General features: G+C 38.3%; 1 protein-coding gene across 3 annotated transcripts in view; it reads left to right on the forward strand.

The window, feature by feature from the left end:
• The window catches only part of LOC109623121 (cAMP-dependent protein kinase type I regulatory subunit), a 269,309-nt gene that overhangs the window by 79,129 nt on the left and 169,633 nt on the right, over positions 1-20,547 (forward strand). Inside the window, exon 1 of one of the 3 annotated variants that reach the window (XM_029870634.2) lies at positions 5,144-5,479. The exons of 1 other annotated variant lie outside the window; for it this stretch is intronic. The gene's annotated coding sequence lies outside the window, so the exon portion shown is untranslated. Of the gene's footprint in view, positions 1-5,143; positions 5,480-20,547 lie in introns of those variants that run through there. One more of the 3 variants, XM_062854174.1, reaches the window with a different exon arrangement.

Below are 20,547 nucleotides of genomic sequence, written 5' to 3' on the forward strand. Positions count from 1 at the left end.
TGAACTCTGTGAGGGAAATTCTGCCGGAATGCCAATGTGAAACTCCTATAGCAATAATCGTGGGAGCTCCCGAAGGATTTTTTTTATTTTCACCGAAGATGAAAAAGGCCGCTGGAATAGAGCAATTTTCAACAATCCTTCCTCCAACAGGTATGAAACCTCCTCATTTCTTCATCTTTATATTTTATAATTTGCAATAACAATCTTTGAGTTCATTTCCAATGATAGTGCACTCATTGATAGTTAGATTGCTGCATCTACAATAATTGTTGTTGTGAGAACACTAACAAAACATTACAAATCTATACATTTATTGGTAAAGAAACGTGATCATATTTGCAACACCAAAAGTAATTCCTAGTGGAAGTCCTGGTAAAATTCTAGGTGGAACTGCCTCATGAATTTCCGGTATTTTTATTTTGGAATCTCCAGTTTTTATGGAATCTCTCGAATACTATCATACACCCGGAACTAATAATGTTATGCTATGTTGTCGTTATTCTGCAGAATGACGTAAGTGACTATGACAATTTTGACTCCTTTTTAGTTATTCACCTAACAATCTATCGGTCATTGTTTTACTTTTCTTTCGTAGATGCAACCGAATGTGTGATAATGTTAGCACCATCGTACAAATTAGGTTCCCGTATCCCGTATCACACACAATATCTTGGTTTTCTTTGCATGCACGTAAGCTCTAACTCACATCATAGTCAGTGCTGAGATGTAATTTCGACATATCTAAATTCAACCACTTACAGCACATTTTAGAAGATGATCCCTAGAATATCGTATATTCTAACATGTGCGGCTAGACCAGTCCAGTGTGTTTGCAGGTGATACGGGAACCCTATTTGTACGATGGTGCAAACATTATCACGCATCGGTAGATAATGACAAAATCTTGCATCATAATCTGGCAGAAATAATATAGTTTTATTATTTTACGAGACATATACAAGAAAGTCCAAATTTTGAATAGCGCTCACGACAGTATGGTGAGCTTCCGAATGCCTACTTTTGTGACAGTAAATTGAAGTAACACAATTGGGGTTACTCCGGTGGTCGCTCTAGTGGCCTAAAAAGATCGAGATCATCATTTGTTCATTTCTATAACAGAACATTACAGTTACGATAAATAATAAAAATTGAGCCGTCAAAAGCCTACATTTTGTAATAATCTGAGAGTAATACAATATGGATTGCTCCGGTGGCCACTCCGGTGACCACGTGGAACCAATATGACTATTCATTTGGGCCCCTATAGACATAGCTGGCCCCAAAGGCATTTAGCTTGACCATGCTGAGGGTGGCGGGCTCGATTAACGGTTGGCCTAGGAACTTTTCGTAAGGGAAATTACTCTTAATCCCATGCGCATATAGTATCTTCGTGCCTGCCACACGATATACATATGTAAACTAACGATTGGCAGAGAAAACTTTCAGTATATACTAGTAGAACTGCACATAAAACACTTATGCTGAGAAGCAGGATTTTTTCCAGTAGGGATGGTACGCCAAGAAGAAGAAGAAGAAGAAGATGACTATCGATCTCTTTGTGTATCACAAGAACAAAAGATATGAAAATCCACGAAGGTTGCACCATGTGGCGCCGGGTTTTGGAGCGAAAGCTATACGAAGTTCATTGTCGTTACCTAATTGACCACCTTCCTAATTGAGTCCTGTAACCCGTTCCGCATTGACCAGACCTGCCCAGAACCCTTCAAAAATGGTCTTGAACAATATGTGTCTCATTTCAGTGAAGCGTGCAGAGAAGTAATGCAATAAAATGCATAAAAGGAATACATTTGTGGATTTACAAGCACATAGCCATGATGAAAACTAAAATTTCGGATGTTCCGGATTTCCGGAACCGGTTCTCAATAATTAGTCAATATTAATGTCTATAATCAAAGTCCACGTGAATACCTTTCCAACGACCCTTGGACGGTCCTGATTACTTGTTTGGTTGCAAAGTTATAGCTTGCCAAAGTTAGGGTCTCAAAAGCGGCATTTTTCAGTTGAAGCAGGTTCCCGGTGGCCACAGTGACCGAATCCGAATTTCTCCGAAGGTTTTGAAAACTAGACTTGTGCCCCTTTCATTTGAGCCAAAGAGATCCAAAATCGGTCAAGCCACTGATTTTTGCGAGCTGTCCAAAGTTTGGGGTCAAAAATGACCCCAGGGTCTTATTTGTAACCTTTTTTATGGGTGCGCCCCTAGGGGTCATTCAATGCTTTTAATTTTCGAGAATGGTTTATTTCCACGAAAAAATAATTGTCAGAAAATTTCAGATTGCTAGGATTCGTTAAACAAAAGCTACAGAGAATTGAAATTTGAAAAAAGACCCCAAGACCTTACTAAGGTTAATAATGACAAGAAAATAATAGAAGAAGTCGACTCTACTCTATCACTTTCCAGGATTCCTTGAATAGCTGTGTATGTAGGCTAGGATAGACTACATATTCTGAATGTACTTACCTTACTGATCAGGCTAAGGCCGGGGTGGCCTCTGCTGTATATAGTAGCCGTCTCCATTCCACTCGGTCCATGGCTGTTTGTCTCCAGTTCCGCACTCTGCGTAGGGTCCGCATATCGTCCTCTACTTGGTCGACCCATCTAGCTCGCTGCGCACCACGTCTTCTTGTACCGGTCGGATGACCCTCGAGAACCATTTTAGTCAGGTTGCTATCCGACATCCTGATGACGTGACCCGTCCACCGTAGTCTCCCGATTTTCGCGGTATGGACGATGGTTAGTTCTCTCAGCAGCTGATACAGCTCGTGGTTCATTCGCCTTCTCCAAGTCCCGTCTTTCATCTGCACTCCGCCGTAGATGGTACGCAACACCTTCCGTTCGAAAATTCCAAGGGCGCGTTGGTCCTCTGCACGTAGGGTCCATGTTTCGTGCCCATAGAGGACTACCGGTCTAAACAGCGTTTTGTAGATAGTTAACTTTGTGTTACGGCGAACTTTATTCGATCGTAGAGTTCTGCGGAGTCCAAAGTAAGCACGATTTCCTGCCACAATGTGCCTCTGAATTTCACTGCTGGTGTTGTTGTCGGCAGTCACCAGTGAGCCCAAGTACACGAATTCTTCAACCGCCTCGATTTCATCACCGTCGATATAAATTCGGAGTGGCGGGCGCGGTGATTCCTCCCTGGAGCCCATTGCCATCATGTACTTTGTTTTCGACACATTAATGACAAATCCGATTCGCCTGGCTTCACTCTTTATTCGGATGTACGTTTCCGCCATCGTCTCAAATTTACGACCAATAATATCAATATCATCAGCGAAACCAAGTAGCTGAACGGACTTCGTGAAAATCGTTCCACTCGTGTTTATCCCCGCTCTTCTAATTACACCCTCTAAAGCAATGTTGAACAGCAAGCACGAAAGACATCACCTTGCCGTAACCCTCTGCGAGATTCGAAGGGACTCGAGAGTGTCCCTGATACTCGAACTACGCACATTACTCGATCCATCGTCGCCTTGATCAATCGTATCAGTTTATCCGGGAATCCGTATTCGTGCATAATCTGCCATAGCTGTTCCCGATCGATTGTATCATCCGCCGATTTGAAATCGATGAACAAATGATGTGTAGGCACGTTGTATTCGCGGCATTTCTGCAACACCTGGCGGATGGCGAACATCTGGTCCGTTGTAGCGCGTTCACCCATGAATCCAGCCTGAAATTGCCCCACGAACTCTCTTGCAATCGGTGATAGACGGCGGCATAAAATTTGAAAGAGTATTTTATAGGCAGCGCTCAGTAGAGTGATCGCGTGGTAGTTCCCGCAATCCAACTTGTCGCCCTTTTTGTAGATGGGACACACGATACCTTTCATCCATTCCTCCGGTAATACTTCCTCCTCCCAAATCTTGGTAATGACCCAGTGTAGTGCTCTCACCAGTGCTTCTCCACCGTAATTTAGAAGCTCGCTTGGTAGTTGATCTGCTCCAGCGGCTTTGTTGTTTTTCAACCGGCCAGCCTCCTCCTCAATCTCTTGGAGGTCGGGGGCCGGAAGTCTTTCGTCCTGTGCACATACTCCCAGATCTGTTACCACGCCGCCTTCGGTACTTGCAACGTCGCCATTGAAGTGCTCATCGTAATGCTGCCGCCACCTCTCGACCACCTCACGCTCGCTCGTGAGAATATTCCCGTGATTATCTCGGCACATGCCGGCTTGTGGCACAAAGCCTCTGCGCGAGCGGTTCAGCTTCTCATAGAACTTTCGTGTGTCCTTAGCGCGGTACAGCTCTTCCATCGCTTCGCGAACTCTCGTTCTTCCTGCTGGCGCTTCTTCATCCGGAAGATTGAGTTCTGCCTGTTTCGTGCCTGAATGTATTCTAAGGATTTCGCATGTTTTGTGACATCTGACATGACCAGACGGTTGGCGGATTTTTGGGAGGATCCTTAGAAATTTTTGACGAGTTGCTCGAATGTTTCCTCCGAATTTCTTGAAGCATTGAACATGAATTACTCAGAATAAAATAACAGCTATACTTGGATGGTTTTTCGGCTTACAGTCTTATCATCGATCGGTGATTATCAGCGCCGACGTTTCGGTTCGGCTATTGGACCTTCCTTAGGGCTCGATACACAAATCGCCACAAACGAGCCCTGAGGAAGGTCCAATAGCCGGACCGAAACGTCGGCAATGATAATCAATTAATCAGTGCAATTCATAAGACTGTTAGCCATCCAATCCAACCATCCAAACCAAGCTATTATCCAGTCGAAAAAGTCATCATAAGAGATATAAATATGTATTTGAAGGTACTGCCATTTTGTCGTGAACACCCTTTACCATGTGCGTCATACCGTCCGACTGTATTTGTCAGCGTAAAAACTGACCGTGAAATTCACAGCACTCAGTGCCAATGTGGTATGTACACACCTGACTGAAGGCCGACAACTGCCGAATGCCGCATACCGGTGTGTTTATAGGGCGACAATCGATGCGGTAATGAAAGCTGCTTCTTTCAGGTAGATAGACAGTGGTAAATTGCATGGGAAGAACGTGGGTTGATGCGGCGCACATTTCCGGAGGATTCCCACCGAGACTGACACCGGCTGCTGAATGAAATCTGTGAGCAGGCGGCGTTCCGATTCAAGTTTAGCTCGCATTGTCGGGCGGTCCGTGAGTCAGTGTTAGTGTTTCCCAGCTAGGACGATGGGGATCCTGGTGGCGGTTCGACAGTTGGCAAACGCTGTGTAGCAAGGATTATTCTCACTTTCAGTATCAAATTAGAGCTTGCGTTTGTTGGTCGAGTGGTAGTCGCACTTCCCGGTTGGGTTTGCAAGAGGATTTTGAAAGATTTGTGATAAGAGTGTGTAGGGACCACCGTCGAAGAAGAGTGTTACACAATCGGAAGCTTAGGAGCAGCGAGAGTTGTGTTGACTGGCGTTAGTTTGGTGGTGCGTCGCACGGGCTATACATATTAATTCACGAAACAGATTGTTCGCAGTAACGTAAATATCCTGCCAAAGTTGTGTCGATATTGTGATGATGCGGCATACCCGTTTTGTGTCTATTAGACTTTGTGGCGTTTGCTTTCCCCAAAAAGTTATTATCTTTGTGGGGGTTTCCCATACAACATATCATCGGTTGTAGGTCAGGGCACCGGGGAGTAATAAAGACGTTCATTTGTACATAATGTTAACAAGGATCCACTGAACTAGAAGGGATGACCGCCATCGGTCTATACAAAACTTCCAAGCTCATAGATGTTCTCATCTCTTTATAAAGAATAACAAAGAGCATCAACTGTTTTAAATAACAGCAAAACAGAACGCAATTTATAATAAGTAGCATAACTCTATACACTACCCGTCATTAGTGTGAACTCACATAAGATTACTGCAATAATAATTTATCACCACAAAAATGTTAGCAACAGCTGGAATATCTCGAAATTTTAGGCATTATTAAAGCCGCGGTCTTCAGAAAAGTTCATGGTTAATTGAATTGTGAAGATTTTGAGATATTCTAGTAGAAGCTATTCTTGCTGTGATGATTAAGGTGGCACGGGACTCCGTGCATTTAAAACCTTCGGACTTCGGTCTGTTTTGCTCTGTGCACCGCAAACATGTTCTGGTTCATAATCAGCTCATACCTATGATGGGTAGTGTACACAAGCGTGAATCACCGACACGGATGCATTGGGTATCATGATAATCGAGATATAGAGCAATAAGGCAATCATGGTAACAAAAATTACGCTTCCCATTGCAATAATGCGGTTTGGTATTCCGTGTCCATTTTTTTTTTGTTATTGTGGCATCGTTCATGTGTGAATCGGGCAATATAATGTGATGGCAATCGAAAATTGCTCACTGATGTCGAAACGTGTTCGCTTCAGCGATATGTTTTGTTGATATTTAATCCTTGAGCTCATTTAATGAATTGATTATGTTGTCAATTGGAGCGTGAAATCCTTTTTTTTGTGGTTGAGTTTTGCTTTCAAAATATGTTTCATATGGTTGTTATGCACGTGTTCTAGAAGAAACATTCGACTCGCGTCAACGACTGCCCTCAGCGTTTACACGCTTTTGTTGTGTACGTACAACGAGGATGCTTTCTTGATGTGATCCCGAATAGGTGGAAAACTCTAACAACGATTAGCATAGTCCGTTATTACTAATTGAATTACTGAAGAACAAAAACTGATACTGATTTGATTTATCTCAATCAAATCAGTATCAGTTTTTGTTCTTCAGTAATTCAATCAAAAAATTAGAAACAATATCCAAATCAAGTATGGAGAAGTGCTCAATAATAACTAGTTCATATATTACAAGATCGAAACAATAAGGAGTGTATCGTAAAGTAGTTGAAAATGTTCACGACAGGTTTGAAAATGATTTGATTCGACTTTTAAGTAATTTTATCATTGGAGATACTGTATAAATCATTGGAAAAAGAAATGGCAGTGTACCGTAATCATTAAACTGGGACTTTAGAATGGATTACTCAGCACATGTTTTTGAAATTTTGCACAGCTTCTAAAAAAATGTGCGAAGATGTTCGAAAATTTTCGCGCAAATATATTCATCTCCAGAATACTCATGATATAGGCAATTTATTTTTTTCTTCAAGAAAAATTTCGACTGCAATTTACCGCAATAGGACGCAATAAGTGAAGTACTAGATTGAAAGTAGTGAGCTGGATTTTTGTATGGTGAGCTGATAAATTCTCCATTTCTGCAATGAAATGGTGCAAACAGCGTTGGTTATATGATTTCTTGACTAATTTGATGCTGTTTGAGCAAAAGTTTGGATAACTGTATTGTTGATGTTGCATGAAAAAAATAATACAACAACACAGTTACCCAAACTTTTGCTCAAACAGCATCAAATTAGTCAATAAATCATATAACCCACGCTGTTTGCACCATTTCATTGCAGAAATGAAGAATTGATCATCTCACCATACAAAAATCCAGCTCACTACTTTCAATCTGGTACTTCATTGATTGCGTCCTATTCTTAAAAATGAAAAACGGCCGTAAACCATGTTTACGCAAATAAAAAGTACATAAAGTTAAAATTCTAATTTTTTAAATTAGACATGTTTTTTATTTTATTGACGAAAAAGTTATACTAAACAACGAAATCTTATAACCTTTCAAAATATTTAAAACAAAGCGTTAAAGTTTGACAAAAAGTAGAAGTTTTTAGGGTCGACCATTTCGTAAATTTTGAAGATGTGGAGCGGACCTGGTGTGATGGTTAGAACACTTGACTTTCACGCCGAGGACCTGGGATCGAATCCCACTCCCGACAAACTCGCAAAATGTGAGTTCTTCCTTCGGAAGGGAAGTAAAGTGTGGGTCCCGAGGTGAACTAGCCTAAGGCTAAAAATCTCGTTAATACAGATAAAAAAAAATGAAGATTTTTCTTTCGAAAATGAAAATTTTGAAAGTCGGTGTTGATTGATATATTATGTGTACATAACCACTAACAAGAATCATTTTTTTTAGGATTTTTATTCAACATTTTTTCGCTACAAGTAATTGAAACGTTTAAAAATCTTTATAATTTTGCATTTAGTGAAAACTTTTATTTTGTGAGGTGTATTCATTCAACCATACTTCAAATAACCCTAAACATTTCCCAAATGTCTTCAATCTGTTCTAAATTTGACTATATTGTGTAGATTCCATAGAAGAACTGAAATGAAAAGACTAACCCAGCATGAACATTTTCAACTACACTCCTTATCAGGCCCGGATTTAAGGGGGGTGGGCAAAGGGTGCAAGTGCTCCGGGCCCTCCAATTAGGGGGGGCCCGAAAATCTTGAAGTACTATATATTTGTTTTCAACGAAACCCCACGAACGGCACTATAATAGACGTTTATATTTTATACATGTCCTGTGCTAGTTATAATTGGGTTCTTAAGGACAGACTTGTTAGAATCCCAATATGGCCGCCACAATGGCCGACTTTGGCGCCTACTCACGATTTTGAGGGCACAAATCTCTTCGTAAACAAAACCAGCGCACCTGAGCTTCTTATTTTAAGCATATTAAAAGTGAGCAAGAACAGAATAATAAAATGCACTGTTGTTTGAAGCTTGCTTCTTGAGATTTGTGCGTCTGAAGTTTTGATGCATTGTTGAACCGGGATGTCAAGACGTTTGTCCTTAAAGGAAACTCGGATTATAGATTGACAATTATCTAAATTTTCACTTGAGTATAAATCGAAAACCAAAATTTATGATTCATGGTCTAGTATTAGACAACTACACATTTTTCAGTGCAGTAACTTGAAATTACTACACAGAAGCGTTTCTATAGAGTACGAGAAAGATAAAGTTGAATCGAACGAATGTTGGAGTCTCTGAGGAAGGTCCCAAATGTGACTGAAACGTCGGACAAGATTAAACAGCAGCAATTGTATTTTCGGAACCAAAAACCTCCGCAATTTAATCAATAATTTTATAATGACTATACATACGTCTGTCGATGTATATTATATTTTTAAATATTTTTAAACAACTGTTCATCACCCATCTGTTAATTGCTGAGGACAGAGATGCTATTATGGGCAACAGAATATAATTATTCCTGGTGATATTTGGAAATTTGGAGCAGTTTTGGAAACTATGCCCAAAAACATCTCGGAACATTTCATTTTACATATCTTTATGTTGGGTTGTACAGAAGTTTTTGGTATTGCTAGCTACAGTTGCCTCTAAGAGACCTAGCTGTATTCAATCTGAATCATGGAATAGTCGTAAAATTTTGCAATTCCTAATAAAATTGCTTTACGTATTTAGGTTTTCAACTGAACGCTGAGTTCGAAATCTTGTATACATTTGGATAAAAAAAAACAATAATATTAATATTGTTTTTTTTTATCTGTATTAACGAGATTTTTAGCCCTAGGCTAGTTCATCTCGGGACCCACGCTTAACTTCCCTTCCGAAGGAAGAACTCACATTATGCGAGTTTGTCGGGAGTGGGATTCGATCCCAGGTCCTCGGCGTGATGGTCAAGTGTTTAATAATATTGTTTACGTTGTAAATCTGAGGTTTTTTTTTAAATTTTAGTCAAAACATAAAAAACGATTAATTTTTCATCTATTAAAGGAAAAACATATTGAAATCCCGCTTCAACAGTGCATCAGAACTTCAGACGCACAAATCTTAAGAATCTTCACTGCCCATAATCGCATTGTTGACGTAAGCGCCACTATAGTTTTCAACACACTTTTGAAATTTGAACAATGATTAATGAAAACTTTATGATTTTTTTCACGTTGATATCTAGCTAGTGATTAGATCTTGTGCTCTATTGAATAAAACTGGTCACAATTATGCACATTTGATAGATATTAGCTTGTGAGTGCTATCATTGTCAATGGTGGTTACGTCAACTATGCGATTATGGGCAGTTCAAACAACAGTGCATTTTATTATTCTGTTCTTGCTCACTTGTAATAAGCTTAATATAAGAAGATCAGGTGCGCTAGTTTTGTTATCGAAGAGATTTGTGCCCTCGAAATCGCGGGCCAAAGTCGGCCATTGTGGGGGTCATTTTGGGATTCTAACAAGTCTGTCCTTAAATAATTTGTCAAAATTATGAGGGATAGCAGCATTGAGAAAGCTTTTTTTCTTAAATACATCAGAATGATTTAATATTTGGCCTGAATATTTTCAACAACAATAATACAAAAAATAAAATTGAAAACAAATAAAAATTAGGTTATTTTAATGAACAAAACAGTTGCGTAATTGAAAAAATACGGATAATACACAGCATTTAAAAAAATGTAAATGTATTTCTCCAAAATGTTGTTTTTGGGGGCCCACTTTATAGGGTTTGCCCCGGGCCTCCCGAAGTCTAAATCCGGCACTGCTCCTTATCAGACAAGATTTGTCGACCTCTTTCCTTGAAAAATAAAAAAAAATAAATCTGCCAGCATCGAACCGTCGCACGCTGGCACGCTATGTCTGAACCAGCAGCTTGACCAGCAGATTATAAATATTGAATGTACATCGGGTTTCTTTCCACCAAACATCAGTAGTCAAGCTATATTTTCATTTGCAGAAGGTTTCAAAATATTCTATCGGTGGAAATTTCTCCATACTAAAATGAGAGTTACACGCAAATTTGTATGAAAAACAGCTAACAATGTGAAAAAATCAACATTTCCCCGTGAAATATTTTAAAAGTTTCCGCATATGATAATATAGGATTTATTCTGATATTCTGTGGAAAGAAACCCAGAGTACATTAAGTTTTTATAATCTGGCTAGTTCAGACATAGCGTGCGTCGACTTTAGGAATAGGGCACAAGGTATTTCACTAACATTTAGCCATCTCTATAAGTGTATGTGTTCCTTTTCGTTTAATTTTTTATAGAGAAATTTTCAGATATTTTGACAAGAACAAAGGCTTCATATCACTTTGAGTTATTCGTGCGATATTCATCAAATCTTTGAATAACACATCAAAATCACATCGAGATATGGCATCTAAATTGTTCGATTTGACATATGATTTAGATATTCTCGTCTACTCGGGACATGCACTCAGGATTCTATGACATTTCTCGGAAAATCATTTCCCGGAAACCCGTTTTCCGGAATCCCATTTTCCGAAATGGTACATTTCCCGGAATAATACATTTCCCGGAATGAAACATTTTCCGGAAATCTGGTATCGTTGAATTTTTCCCAGATTCAACAAATTTCAACCTTTTCAAGACGATGTACAATAACTGACTCATTTTCGTTTATAATGGCATTCATTGAAGAATTTATTACAGCGTTTTTTTTTTAATCTTCGAAAAAAAATCATTAAAAACGCTGGCAGTTATGATAATGGCAGTTTTACATATCACTACAGCTTGAGCACTACAGCAAGAGCAAACTTATGTGTCTCTGAAGGATTTTGGGCCGCTGAATCCGAATCCGGGCTCAGATTTGCTCTAACACGTCACAATTTTGAGCTATACCTCAATTTATAGGGCAAAATATGCGATTTTGGGCTTTTTTGACTGCAAACCATTAAGCAAGGAAATATTTTTTTTAAGCAATCAAAAGGTTAATTGGTCAATTTACATCTAAATCAACGACTCATGCAAAATATTTCGTTTTACCAAATCGAATTTGATAGTTTTAAGCGATTTATGTTAGGTACGATATTTCCCATACAAGTCACCCTCCAAAAGTTGCATGCAAGTTTTCATACTAACATAAAATGCTTAAATCCATCAAATTTGATTAGGTAAAACGAAATATTTTGCATGAGTCGTTAACTTAGATGTTAATTGACCAATTAACCTTTTGATTGCTTAAAAATAATATTTCCAAGCTTAATGGCTTGCAGTCAAAAAAGCCCAAAATCGCATATTTTGCCCTATAAATTGAGGTATAGCTCAAAATTTTGACGTGTTGGAGCAAATCTGAGCCCGGATTCGGATTCAGCGGCCCAAAATCCTTCGGAGACACATAAGTTTGCTCTTGAGACAAAAAAATGTTGCGCTGTGTTATTTAAGAAAGCAAAAATATCAATGACGATTCTGGCAGCTATAATTCCAAAAAATTCCATTTGTAATAATAGCTTAAACACAAAAGAAAGTAATGATATTCAATAAAAATGGTAGCAATTGTATTTTGCGCACATCTTGTTCCCGGTATAACAATAGGTTAACCGTACTATTTGCAAGCGTTATAGCTGGGTTACAGATTAGTTTTTCGACAACATCTCTGATATTTACAACATCGGTTGCAAATAACAAAGACGAAAGATAAAACGTTGAATTGATAAAAAAAAATCGAGAGACAAAATGTCGAAGTGTAAAAATGAGGCAGGTAAAACTTGAATGGCTCATTCTAAACCTTCAAAGAAGAGGACAACTAAAGCCAATGCAAGCCATAATTCAACTTTTCACCTATCTACTCATTCGATTAAACGATGAATGCATGTGAGATATAAATGCCCCCCAAGGATAACTGATGTTACGGTGTCATGCTGGATCATAAGGCAGAAAAAATATTTAAATCAATTGGGTTGCTAAATGATAAAAGTATTTCAATTTCTGTAGTTCAACCGAAAGAGTACATTTTTCTGAGTATAACACAACTTTATTGCGCTCCAATACTTTTGTTTTAATGGTGAAATAAACAAAACAATTTTAATTTCCGTGGACAGAATGACAGTTCAATCGATAAATTGACAATTCGCCCCGAAACAACAAAAAATCCCTATACAAACTTCGAATGCATTTTAAACATAATTCAATTGCATCAAAAAATGATGAAGTTTTGGATTTCGAATAATTTTTGGGTGGAGATTCAGATTACGCAATAACCTGGACACCATTGATAAAAGAAAACCAATCACAACTACGCCAAATTGTCATTAAAAATAAACCGATCGAAAACAGGCCTCGAAGGAACGCCTTTGGCTGAAAGAATGAAAAATATCAAAGAGTGAAATTGACTGTTTGGTAATTAAGCAACTATGAAACAGTCTTAGTTGAAGGAACAATATATTTTTTAAAGAAGAGAAAATATCAGATAAAGTAAGCAGTTACGCTAATCAAGAAGGGCAAATCTCCCAAAAGCAAAAGCAACTGCCAATAAACCACACGGTATCCAAACATTTTCTATAACAGTATTAGTCGAAACAACAGTCCATTTTCAAAAGAAGGAAAAACACTTGATGGAATTAGTAGATTGGCCGCCAATCAATTCTGTAATGTTACATCGTTAGAAAGCCTATAAATTGAAGGACAATTTTCTTATGCAGTAAGCTGCTAAATTGTCAATAAATTAAATAAATGGACCTAGAAGCACAATATTCGACCCAAAGAAGAAAAAAAATGGAAGAGTCACCAGTCTAAAAATGTCCATTTGGCCCAATTGTGCTAGCTCTACTATGCTAAGTGAGCTAAACCGTATATCAGAGTTTTTTTTTTATTCTTCAACCATTTAACCTAATTTACAGCTCTTTTGTCCACTAGGGCACTGCGTGAGCGATTCCAATTGGAGGCTGCAGTTACAGTTTTTGTACAGCACCTGAATGTAATCTATTCTAATTACACTAATTCTAATTCGAACTGGTAGCCTTTGCGCTGCTGTCACTTTTCTACCCTGTCCATGGTAGAATGATGAGCACGATGTTGCTGTGTGGCTCTTGTTCCACATTTCCAGTCCGATTGGGGGTCCATTATGAGTTGCCGTTAGCCGATATCCAAGTTTCCGGGTCCGTTAGAGCATATGCTCAGAAGAGGGTCAAGGTGCCAGCCGCTCTCGGGGGGAAGAGCAACTGACGAAAATTGCAAGTGCCGGGGCTGGGATCGAACCCATGACCATCCACTTCTGAAGCGAACGTGTAGCCACTACGCTACGGGCCCCGGCATATATATCAGAGTTCCAGTCCTAATTCTATAATCTTGAAAAATATTAAGAATATAGTTTTCAGACTACATCTACTTGAAATAGATCATGATCTGATAAAATCAATCGAAATAAGAAACAAAATATCCGATCATGTTTGAAGGCACAAAAACACCTTCTGATGAGATGTGGAGCGGATCTGGTTGGATGGTTAGAACACTTGACTATCACGCCGAGGACCTGGGATCGAATCCCACTCCCGACAAACTCACAATATGTGAGGTCTTCCTTCGAAAGGGAAGTAAAGCGTAGGTCCCGAGATGAACTAGCCCAGGGTTAAAAATCTCGTTAATACAGATAAAAAGAAAAAACCTTCTGAGATCTCAAGTTTTCCTAGAATTACCTTTCCGGTAAATATGGTATCCGGGAAATGTCTTTCCGGGAAATAGTATAGAACCGCACTCAGCGTTACCGCTTCTGGGGTTAAGCACGATGGAAATTTTGGTCAGGTGTGTTTAAACATGAGCATAGATGACCGCACAATTCGTAGTTGCTATTCCGTGATTGACCGGAATAGTCGAAATTACACAGAGAACCAGAGAACGATGATTGGGACTAGTCAACTACTCTCAATGTGCACAATTCGAGAACTCCAAGCCTAAGTCAGGTCAATAACGGTGCCGACCACGTCCCTACGGTCATCGAGGAAGGGAAGGAATGCTAGTAAAATTCACGTTGTTATGGAGACCGAGAATCTCTGCATCTCCACGATTGTCTCAGGAAGGTTTTTTTGTTAACCCTCTAATACCCAACACCGCCTTTAAACGGGGTATAGTTTGAGCATTTTTGTAATTTTTGTTTCGTGGTCAATCATTTTTTTTTATATTCTTGATTGATATTAAGGATTGTTCTGTATATCTCAAAATGATTTTTGGTGTCTTTTGAAGCGTATCTACATTTTTTTAAATCATTGAAAATATGATGTTTTAGTTACCTTTCAGAAGTCATTGTTTATTTTGTATTGAATCGCCACAATTAACATATTTTTTCCCTAATCATTCTATCCTAGTAAAAAAGTTTGAGGGCGTCGAATTCACTCTTAAATTATTTTTCTTATAATTACACGGAAAATAAAATTTTCCATGAAAAAAAAATAAAAGTAAAAATATTTCAACAATAATCATAAAATCTCAAAATATTTTCGTCTCAAAAAATCCGTATCTCAAATAGGCTTCCAGGAAAAATATAACAGTGTGGGGATGTTCAAAAATAAAAATAAGAAAAATAAAAAACCGAAATACACAAAATCGAGAATTAAAAAGAATCGTCTTTCAAAACATGTTGAAATAGATTTTAGAAGACGAAATATGATATTTAGATCAAAATCAAAAATTTTGGTATTAGAGTTTTTTTTTTGTTAGTAGGGTACGGTACATTGTTGATCTAGGAGTCACTTGTGGTTAGTCGAATAATCGATTTGATCGGACAATGTATCTATCTGCATTAACCTTCGCTCACAATCGATCTCTTGTCTATGCAAAAACGGTCCTAATTTAAAAAAAAATCGTCTCCACCCCACAAGAGGACAACAATCTTTAGCCCATTACACTCAACTACACCTGGTTGCATTTTGCGTGATGCCGTGAGGAATTACTAGACGAATTCCCGAAAAGATCCCAATAATAATTTCTGAAGGAAGCTTCGGAGGAACTCTTGAATGAATCCCTAGTAGAATTCGTAAAGAAACCCCTGCATTAATTCCTGAAGAAATCTCGTCAGTCCCCGCATCAATCACCGGAGAAATTCCGGGGATAATCCCCTAAAAATTCTCGAAGGAACATGCGGAGAAATTTATGGAAGAATTACATGAGGGATATACATATACAGCAATCCCAGGAGGAGTCCCAGCAAGAGTTCCTGGGGGAATTATAGCCGTAAAAATTGGAGGAATCCTAGACGGAAGTTTTTAAGGGCAGAATCCCAGGTGAAATTTTTGGAGGAATCTCCTCAAGAGAAATTCTAGCGAATTCTAGTACCCCCCGGGGGATAGGATAATTCGAACCAGATTTCAAAAGATTATTTTATCTGAATTCAAGGTGTTTGTGCAATATATAAGAAAAGGCATAGAACTTGCTGCGCCATCATTGATAAAGGCAATTTATTTAGGATATCATACTGTTTACCGATCAGAGCTAACTTTAGCTACAAAGGGGTCCACTATTGGCTAATTTACCCTACCTACTGTAGGTGCACATGAGGGTTTTGACACAATTTGAGCTACAATTCGCATTTGATAAACAAGTATTTTGCTAATTTTCTGGCATTTTTTGGTCTATTAGGCACTTAAAATGTCTTTTGCTTCTACTGTCCAACGCACAGTGGTTCCGTCATAGGTCATCATTCAAAAATAAATGACCAGAATGAAATTGTGATATCATTGCGGTAACATAAAGCTTAATGCTTTAAAATAACAAGGTTCAATCATTATTTTCATAAAATTAATGCCGAAACTTTCCCGCAGAGCTCAAGAAAGTATATGTTCTTGAGTAGACATTCCGATTGATTTTTGCCTTTCTCGTACACTAATTGTACCGGAAAGGCTATATGTTCACTCCAAAAATGACTTTTTGATAGAAGGCCCGGAGATTCGAGTCACATATAGCAATCAACTCAGCTCGTCGAGTTGAGGTGATGTCTGTGTGTGTGTATGTATGTATGTATGTGTGTATGTGTACAGACAAACTCACGTCACTTTTTGGCAGGTCATCTCAACCGATTTTAATGACCGATGGTTCATTCGACGGGGAATCTGGTCCCATTGTTTCCTATTGAAAATGGTTCGAATCGGTCCAGCCACACGGTGTCAAAATTTCGATTATTATCAAACATTCACGTACCTCGGATTTTTCTTCGAAAATGGTTAGTATTTGGGCTATATATTCATAATCGGAAAACTAGAAAATATTCCATCGGCGAAAATTTTTCCATACATTTTGTATGGGACGTTTTTTGGGCTAAAATGATAATTATTGATTTTTAGTATAGAAAATAACTAAAAACTCATCTAACTCAAATTTTCCCCGATAGAATATTTTCAAATTTTGCATTTATAAATTATAGCCGAAATTCTAACATTCTATGAAGAAAAATCCGAGGTACATGAAAGTTCGATAATAATCAAAATTTTGACACCGTGAGCCATTTAGGTGTTCCGGACAGGTATTATGACGCCAGCACCAAACCGAATAGCGACGTTTTGACTAGCGACACTTTTCGACTAGCGACACTTTTTTTCAGTACCGGGTGTGCGTTCAAGGATGCACCTTCATATGCATCACTTCCGATGTATGATGTAACAACTCAACATTAGCAAAAATATTTTTGTCAAAAAAAATGTATTTGACTTCCAACCAAATCCATAATACCCCCGGAAGGGGTCAGATATGAAAATGCAACAAACCCATGCATGCGACACACCAAACCAGGGCATTTTCGATAACCTGCTGAACAGTAACAGGGTGTCTACTACCTGGAAAAACCTGGAAAACGTGGAATTATCAGGGAATTTCATTTACCCTGGAAAAAAACCTGGAATTATCAGGGAATTCTGGAGTCAATCAGGGAATTTTTGCTGGAAAGGAATTTTTATTGAATCTAGTTTGAACTAGACCTATATAAATTCTGGTGAAATATGTATATAGAACCATTACTTGCATTTCTTTAATAACATTCTTCATAACTCAGGGAATTGATTTTGATAGATCTTCGAAGGGAGTTGGCGACCGAAGCTGGGAAGAAATTTCTAACAGTTCCTTAATGGCTTTACTTTGGAATAAACCTGAAATGCTTCGAGATATTTTTGGTTACTGCTGGATCTTAGAACATTTCTAGAAGGAAATTCCAAATTATTTAAAGCATTTGTTTAGAAAATTTGTCATGGAATATCTGATTCTTTTTTTCATGAATAAGTGCATTAGGACATTCTCTGAAGTAACTAGAGAAATTCTCCGTATACCTAATAATTGAAATCAGAAGCTAATAAAAAAAATCTGACAAAAATTATAGACAGTACTTCAACATTTCTAAAGGATCAATGGAATTCAGAAGTCCCGGAAATCTTAACATATCTCTACCAGAATATATAAAGAAGCTTTCAACAAACTTTCAAGAAAAACATCTAAAGAATGAGGATTTTGGTCAAAATAAGTCTAGTTTCTGGTGACATTCCCTTAAAATGCCTGACATAATTGTTTGAGTAATTTCTAATAGATTCTTTCGGTACAAACCGTGAGGATTTTTGGAAACTCACCTACATGCAAAAAAATCCGTTCCGATATATGTGAACTCCCAGTCACGGCAACGGGAACAAACGGGAACTATGTATAGCAACGATAACAACAATAAAAAATGTACACCGTGAACTAGATGTCACGGTTTCTAGAACGCCCATAATGACAGCTGGAACTAGTTCCAGTTCACGGTGTATATTTGCTTGTTCTCATATTTGCGTTTGTTTGTTCACGTTTATCAGAACGGTTTTCTGAGCGTGTAGGCAAATTTGTGCAGGACCTTCTGGAAGTGTTTCTAAGGAATCCCTCGAAGAGTATCGTGCAAATCTCTGGTCGTTCTCAAAATATTATTTTAACAAATCGCTTAAAAGGAATGGTTGATAAAACTTCTGGATAATAATGTGGCTGAACCCATGAGGAGCTTCGCAAAATGTTGAATTTTCTAGGAGTAGTTTAAAATAATAGTTTGGATGTTTTTTTTATATTTTAAAAATATAAATTTATGAAATTTAAAACACTAAGCGAATTCTTGAATGACATTTCTGTATAGACTTCGAATAATTTTTGGAATCGGATTTGCTAAAGATTTTTTCAAGAATATCGACAGTAAAAATCCCATGAAGTTTCTAATGAAATACTGCAAAATGTCCATTATTTCATTTTATAATTTTCTGTGAGATTCCCTGATGAGAATTGATTATATAATATGTTTCTACAACACATTATCATGTTATGCCATCATAAATTTATACAAAATATTTGTCGAAATTTCTTGAATAGGCTCACCTACATCTTAATAATAAATAAAAAAATCAAAAATTACCTATTAATAGACAAATGATTTCAACAGACTTTTGCTTTTAATTTAATTTGAAATCCTATAATTTTTATGTTTTCAATTGAAAACCGAATTAGCGACATTTGTTCTTTTATTTCCGCTGCTTTTGCCTTGCGTTAAACACAATGTCGGAAGTGGGGCGCTGTATAGAGTACCAGATTTACAATACAGCGCCCCACTTCTGACATTGTGTTTAACGTAAGGCAAAAGCAGCGGAAGTAAAAGAAAAAATGTCGCTAATGCGGTTTTGATCTGAAAATATAATATAACACATAGGGCAGTGATCGGTATTTTGGGCACTATTCGCTATAACTCAGTCAATTCCAAACCAATTGACTTGAAATTTTGTACACGCCTAGATACTATACAAATCTCATCGCGTTCCAAAATTTGTGTCAATTGGTTCAAAATTGGCTGTTTTAGCGGAAAAGTGCCCAAAATAGGAACCCTGCCGAGATGGTTCCACTTCCCTATCTCAAAAATCCTCCGAAAATTGTTTCTGCTGCCCCATTTCTGCCAGAAGTTCAACCAGAAATAAATCTACTAATGCCGCCACAAACTTCTTCTAACAAAATTCAGAAAATTCTTCACTGCCGTATGTATAGCAAATTTGGTGGTTCGTTCATTTTACTTCTGTTAGTAATTATTTCTGAACCTGGAAAAAAACCTGGAAAAATCAGGGATATTTATTTTCGTAAACGAGTTGACACCCTGAGTAAGCAGAAAAATATTCGCAGACTATATCTGAACCGGTAGTATTCCGGAACCGGTTCCGGGTGTCCCTCCGGAAGTGGCCAAATATAAAAATGAACCAAACCCATGTATGCGACACATCAAACTGCGGCTTTTTCGATATCCTGATGAACTGAAAGCGGTAAAAATAGTCTCTGGACATATCTGAACCGGTAGTGTTCCGGAACCAGTTCCGGGTGTCCCGCCGGAAGTGGCCAAATGTAAAAGTGAACCAAACCCATGTATGTGACACATCCAACTGCGGCTTTTACGATATCCTGATGAACGGAAAGCGGGAAAATTGTTTCAGACCATATCTGAATCGCTTGTGTTCCGAAAATGGTTCCGGGTGTCCCGCCGGAAGTGGCCAAATATAAAAGTAGGCTTTTCCGATAACCTCATGAACGGTAAGAAGGAAAACAGTCTCAGACCATATTTTCATCGGCAGTGTTCCAGAACCGGTTACGGGTGTTCCGCCGGAATTGGTCAAATGTAAAAATGAACCAAACCCATGCATGCGACATATCAAATAGCACCTTTTTGGAAAAGATAATGACCGGTTAGTAAGAATATAGTCTCAGGCCACATTTTGGTCAACTGGTAGTGTTTGGGAACCATCTCCGGGTGTCCCGCCGGAATTAGCCAATTGTACAAAATTTAAACTACCGGCAGTGTTCCAGAATTGGTTCCGGGTGTCCTGCAGAAAGTGGCCAAATTGAAAAATAGACGAAACCCGTGCATGCGTCATATCAAATAGCTGCTTTTTCGATAGCAAAATAAAAAGAAAATAGTCTCAGACCGTATTTGAGACAACCGGCAGTGTTCCG

Source organism: Aedes albopictus, chromosome 2 (assembly GCF_035046485.1).
Source record: "Aedes albopictus strain Foshan chromosome 2, AalbF5, whole genome shotgun sequence".
Classification (NCBI taxonomy): domain Eukaryota; kingdom Metazoa; phylum Arthropoda; class Insecta; order Diptera; family Culicidae; genus Aedes; species Aedes albopictus.